We start from the raw sequence: 6,324 nt of genomic DNA, 5'->3' as shown, positions 1-6,324 counted from the left end.
TACTCAGTCCATGGGCCTAGAGCTCTATCTCTCCATGCCATCACCTCTGCCTCCACTTTTCAAAGTAGGCTCTCATGCTCCACTGATGCTATTCCTTCTTCATGGTCCTGGGATTGTCTGTTCCTGAAATGAAAGATTAACTACTCTCCCAATTAAAGTTGTGACAATGACAATCAATCCTGCTAACAATTACTCACAATAGAATCATCAAAATCCTATCAGTATAATTCTCCATCCCTTTACCAGTTTTATCTGGAGAAGAGGGATAACTATTAAGTGGGGATTCTACCCTACCCACCACATTTTGAAACTAAGCACACTCATGAAAGCTAGTATGTCAGCCACTTTGTGCCTTTATAGCCTCCCATTTCTGATAGGGATGGGCAATGCAGACATTAGTTATCACTGAAGAAACAAGCTCGTTCCTTGATATGAAAAATGCTTCCATTCTGGTTGGAGTTTAGCGCAACTGCATCTATAAGCAAAGGTCCACTTCATGAAATTATACCAGTTTACACTTTCTCACTGCACCAAGCATCTTTAACGTCATCTGGTCAAGTTCTGGTCAGCTAGTCATCCAAGCTAGGTCAAATGGGTACTAGCTGCAAGTTTGGGAGTTCGCACATGCCTCCTGCACTTCAGACCAGTAAGTTGCTTCACTCTCAGCTCTAGCCCCCAGAGGTTAGGTCAGTGCCTGTGGACTTGGGAGTTCACACAGTTCCCTAATCTTTATACCAGCCACGCCTTTTCTCTCTCTCTCATCTCACAGTCAATGAGTATCTCAATAGAACATTTGCGAATACTTCGATTTTTCATTATGCTCATAATCTCTTTTTGAAGTATTTTTTATGATGGCTACTTTAAATCCTTGTCAGACATTTCTATCATATGTCATGTCAGTATTGACATATGTTGACTGTATTTTCTCATCCAAACTGAGATTGCCCTGGTTCTTTGCATGACAAATGGTTTTCAACTGAATACATTAATTTTAGGTGTTATGCTGTGAAACTCTGCATCTTATTTAAATCAGCAAGTTTTTTGCTGTATTCCTGACACTGCTTAGACCGGGGAAAGGAAGATGGCCACCTCAGTACTATCAGGTGATGTGTAGAAGTCCACGTTCCCCACATGGGCTCCACTGATACCTGAGTGAAGGTGGGGTGTTTAGTCTCCCACAAGTGCTCTGTTGATACCACCTGAATGCCTAATTACTGCTCTCCATGTGGCCTCTGCTGACATCATAGTATCAGATGGATCTTGGCTAAAAGCAGAGAATACCAGGAAAATGTTTACTTGTACTTCATTGATTATGCAAAGGCATTTGAATGTGTGGATCATGGCAAGCTATGGATAACATTGTGAAAAATGGTAGTTTTAGAACATTAATTGTGCTCATGAGGAACCTGAACATAGACCAAGAGGTCTATGTACCAGTAGATCAAGTAGAACAAGGGGGTGCTGAATGTCTTAATGGATTAATATCAAGAAAGGTGTGTCAGAGTTGTATCCTTTCACAACTTACCTAATATATATCAATATGTATACTGAGAAAATTACAGAAGAAATTGTATTATATGAAGAAGGCACTTGAATTGGAAGAAGACTCATTAACAACCTGCAATATGCAGATGATACAACCTTGCTTGCTGGAAGTGAAGAGGACTTAAGATACTTAACTGATGAAGGCCAAAGACCAAAGCCTTCAGTATGGAATGTGCTTCAATGTAAAGAAGTAAAAACAAAACAAAAACCTCACAACTGGACCAATAAATATGTCATGATAAATGAAGAAAAGACTGAAGTAAAAAACTTAATTTTACTTTGTTCAATAATCAACGTTCAAAGAAGCAGCATCAAGAAATCAAATGATATGATACATTTTACAAATTTGCTGTAAAGAGACTTCTTTAGAGTATTAAAGAGAAAAAAATGTCACTTTGAGGACTAAGGGGCACCTGACCCAAATGGTGATAATTTCAAATGGCTTTATAAACATGTGAAAGGTGGACGATGAATAAGGAAGACTGAAGAAGAAATGATGCATTTGAACTAAGGTATTAGCAAAGAATGTTGAAAATACCATGGATTTATCAGAAGAGAAAACAAATCTGTCTTGGAAGAAATGTAGCCTTAGAAGCAAGGAGGGTAAGACTTCATATCTTGTACGTTGGGCATGTCAGGAAAGAACAATCCCTGTATAAGGACATCATGCTTGGCAAAGCAGAGGGTAAGTGAAAACGAGGAGGACTCTCAAGGAGATGGATTAACACAGTGGTAGCAGCAAAAGGCTCAAACATAATAACTGTGAGGAAAGCACAGGATCGGGCTGTGTTTTGCTCTGTTGTGTGTTAGGCTGCTATGAATCGGAACTGACTTGATGGCACATAATAACCATCAACATGTTCATTTCAGATACAATGTTATTATTGTTAAGTACCATTAAGTTGGTTCCAATGGCACAGTGACTCTGTATATAGGGTTTCTGAAGAGAGGCTGGTGAGTTTGAACCACTAAACTTTTGTTTAGCAGTCCAGCGCTTATCCTATACTACCATACCAGGTGTGACATACAATATAAAGCACTATGTATGTTTCATATATAATGCTGGTGAACAGAACAGAAAAAGGTATGTTAACTAGATCTTTTTGAAGGTGGAACTGCCCTCCTCTATACCAAGGTCTTTCCATTCTCAACAGTATTGCTGTTGAAGTCTGATGTCATTTTGATTCCTGGTGTTCTGTATGTGATCCTTATTTCAGAAGGTCTGCAGATAATGTATCTTTGGAGTTTAGAAGTTTTCCAGTGCTTTGCTTTGGTAAAGGTCTTATATTTGTTTCCTTTTAGAGAATCAGTTGTGGTGGTTTTGTGCCGTGGAGTGGATTCCGGCTCATAGTGACCTTGTATAGGTTTTATGAGGCTGTAAATCTTCACAGGAGCAGAAAGCCTCATCTTTCTCTCAAAGAACCGCTAGTAACTAGTTTCAAATTGTTGATCTTGAGATTAGTAGCCCAACTCGTAACCAATACACTATCAGAGGTCCTTAGCGAATCACTTAGAGTATGAGAAAATAGCTACTATTTGTTACCCAAACCCTTGGCTAATGACAATGACAACTAATCAGTTTTGTTCAAGATCCACTTAAATTGGTGTTGGTAAGACACAGAACGACAAGAATCTTGGACTTAAAAGGAAGCTGAGATACAACCTACCATTCAAAGTAGAGACTTGACCACTTAGTGTAGGGGTTGGTAAAACTGGCCTGTGGGCCAAAGATGGCCTATTACCTTTTTTTGTAAATTATGTCTTATTAGACTATGTTGTTGTTGTTAAGTGCTGTCGAGTCAGTTCCGATGCATACGACCCATATAGGGTTTCTAAGGAGCAGCTGGTGAGCTTGAACTGCCGACCTTGCAGTTCATCTAGTCATGCATATTTGTTTATGTATTATCTGTCACAGCTTCTCTGCTACAATGGTAAATAAAACTAAGTAGTTATAACAGAGACTGTATGTACATAGTATATAAAAACTGTATTTTTACTATCCTGTCAGGAAAAAAACCCCAAAAATTGACTATCTTTCATCCTTGCCAGCACTGATCGTCTCTGATACTCTCCATCTCTTGCCCCCAAACATTAAGTAATATGTTCCCTTATTTTGAGCTTACTGTGTTTTATCTGAACTGTTCTTACAGTACCTACCACCATCAAGTTGATTTCTGACTCAGTGACCCCACACGACCAAGAACTGTCCTCTGTCATATAGGTAGGTGGTTTCCTAGACTGTAATCCTTATGGAAAGAGTCCTGGTGTGGCACTGTGAGTTGATGTGCTAGACTGCAAACCTGTTTGAACTGCAAGTTTGGAGGTTCAAGCTCACCAGCTGTGCCTCGGAAATCCTATACAATGTTGATATGGGTTGGAATCACTTCGATGGCACTTACCAACAACAACATCTATGGAAGCAGATCTCCAGGTCTTCCTCCTGCAGAGCTGCTGAGTGGGTTAGAACTGCTGACCTTTCAGTTAGCACCTAGCACTTAACCATTGCACTACCACAGATGAATAATTGGTAGGTATTATTCACCAACCCGCTGGCGTATGGGTCCATGAGTGTTTCACCTGTCTTCTCATTGGATAGCATGTAATCAGCCACATACCCACAGACTCTGGCATCAGTACTGTTGTGGAAAAAGGCCTTACTTGGGCCCTGCTTGGTAAGCAAGGCTGGACCCAGTGGGAGGAGCAAGTGGAGGGAGTAGTGAAAGAGGGTACTCAGTGTGAAGCAATAGCAGGTTAGGGGCATTGTTACTTCCTGGAGGAGGGGAGGGGCATGGGAGTAAGGCACTGGTGGAGGAAACTCAGGGTTCCCCTCTGTATGTGGCCACAAAGTTCCTGGTTGTTAGTATCAATATCTGTACTTCACAGTGGAGTTGCGAGGCCAAAAGATGATCTCTCCATGACCTTACCATTCTTACCTTCCTGTCCCCCACCTCAGCAAACTCCCAAAACACACACACGCACACACACACATTCTTCCTAGGGTCTCAGAGAATGGATTTGTCAGAAATGTAGTGTCTTGAGAACTGTAAGAGTCAAAGTGAGTAGTTATGGAATGTGAAGGAGTGCTAATAAGACATGGAGCCAATTTAGGATGATGGTGGCTCTGTAGATAGGACAAGCACTGAACTGCTAACAACAAGGTGGGCAGTTCAAATCCGCCATCAGCTCCTTGAGAAAAAGGTGAGGTTTTCTGCTCCTATAGAGATTTACAGCCTTGGAAATCCTAGACAGGGTGTCTCTAAGATTCGGAATCGACTCAATGGTACCTAACAACAACACATTTTACAGGTAAGGTCTCTTCAGTTTGTTTCCACATGACTATTTGGGTCTGCCCAGCATGCATTTTCTCATCTTCCAATAACAGTTCTTTGATTTTTGTTGGACACTAAGGATGTTGGACACAGTATGGGGACATAATGGGGAGGGACCTACCAAGGACCACCATCTGGAGAGGGCCTGCCTGAGAGCAAAATCACAACAAGGTAAGTAGAGCGAGAGAGCAGGTGATAATGGTCTAGCTGCATTCTCTTGTACCTTTGGACCTTCAGTTATATGTATCAGTTAGATAACTATTTCTGAATAAGCTTGTTTGAATTGTCCTTCTGATGGCTTACAACCAAAAGGACTTGTGACTGTACTGAAGTCACAGGCTGAGCTGCTCTGTGAATTAACGTAGGTCCAATATCCTCATGAGGAGTCTTCATTCTTAGCAAGAGAAGAGTCCATTTTTCTTGTTTAGTTCAGGACCTGACACAGTTTTAATCTAGGGGATGATTGATTTCAGAAGTGAAAAGTAACTTTTCAAATCCGAGTTGCTGTCATTCTTAATAAAACAGAAAAATAATAGTTTCAGAAATGATTATAAATGATAAGACCATTGCTACCAAGCACAAATGATTAAATCCCTCACATAAAAGCACTTCACTTTTTGAAAGGCAGTAGGGATGTTATATATTAAACCCCCACCTCCACCCCCCAAAGTATATTTGTATCATTTATCAGATTCTCTGAATCATAAGAAACAAACTCAAACATACTTCAAACATACTTTATAAATATGTATTACTTTCTGGTAAAAACACTAACATTTTCTTTCTTCCTCACCTTACTTCTTGTCCCTAAACTTTGCTTGCTTTTCTAGTCAGCTCCTCTGAACTCCCTACAGGCATCAGTATTTCCCGGATTCCAAGGAAACTGTGAATCTCTTTTCTTGTCTCCCCCCGCCCCCCTTTTCTCTTCTAGTCTGTAGCCATGACTTGTCCACAAGTGATTTTCCTGAATCAGTGACTTAAACAAGAAATGTCTGTGTGGAGTCCCGGCCTGGTTTTGAACCATGAGCTCTGTTATAAGAGGTATGATCCTGAGTAAGTTTCATCTATAAAATGAGGATAGTATAATAATACTTCATACAATTGTAAAGATTAAATTTAAAAGAGATAACAGTAAGCAGGCAGTGAATGTAAACTCTGTTATCCTTTGCTGACTGAAAGAACAATGGGTGGTAATTGTGTTGGTAAGTCGGTTCCAACTCCTAGTGACCCTGATAGGGTGTCTGAGGCTGTGTATCTTTATGGGAGTAGAAAGCCTCATCTTTCTCTCACAGAGCGGCTGGTAGATTTGAACTTTGAGGTTGACAGTCCAACTTGCAATCCACTATGCTATCAGGGCTAAAAGAATAACCTCTAAATACTACTTAAAGTCCCTGGGAGGAACAAATGGTTAAGCGTTTGCTGCTGCTGTAGTTAGAGTCAGTTCTGATTC

General features: G+C 40.5%; 1 protein-coding gene across 2 annotated transcripts in view; it reads right to left on the bottom strand.

Moving 5' to 3' along the window:
- RBKS (ribokinase) overlaps window positions 1–6,324 on the bottom strand; it is a 237,104-nt gene that overhangs the window by 96,128 nt on the left and 134,652 nt on the right. The gene's annotated exons all lie outside the window — the stretch shown is intronic.

This window comes from Chrysochloris asiatica, unplaced genomic scaffold (assembly GCF_000296735.1).
Source record: "Chrysochloris asiatica unplaced genomic scaffold, ChrAsi1.0 scaffold00016, whole genome shotgun sequence".
Lineage (NCBI taxonomy): Eukaryota > Metazoa > Chordata > Mammalia > Afrosoricida > Chrysochloridae > Chrysochloris > Chrysochloris asiatica.
Note: the sequence above shows the minus strand (reverse complement) of the source record. Positions and strands in the feature narration are given on the sequence as shown.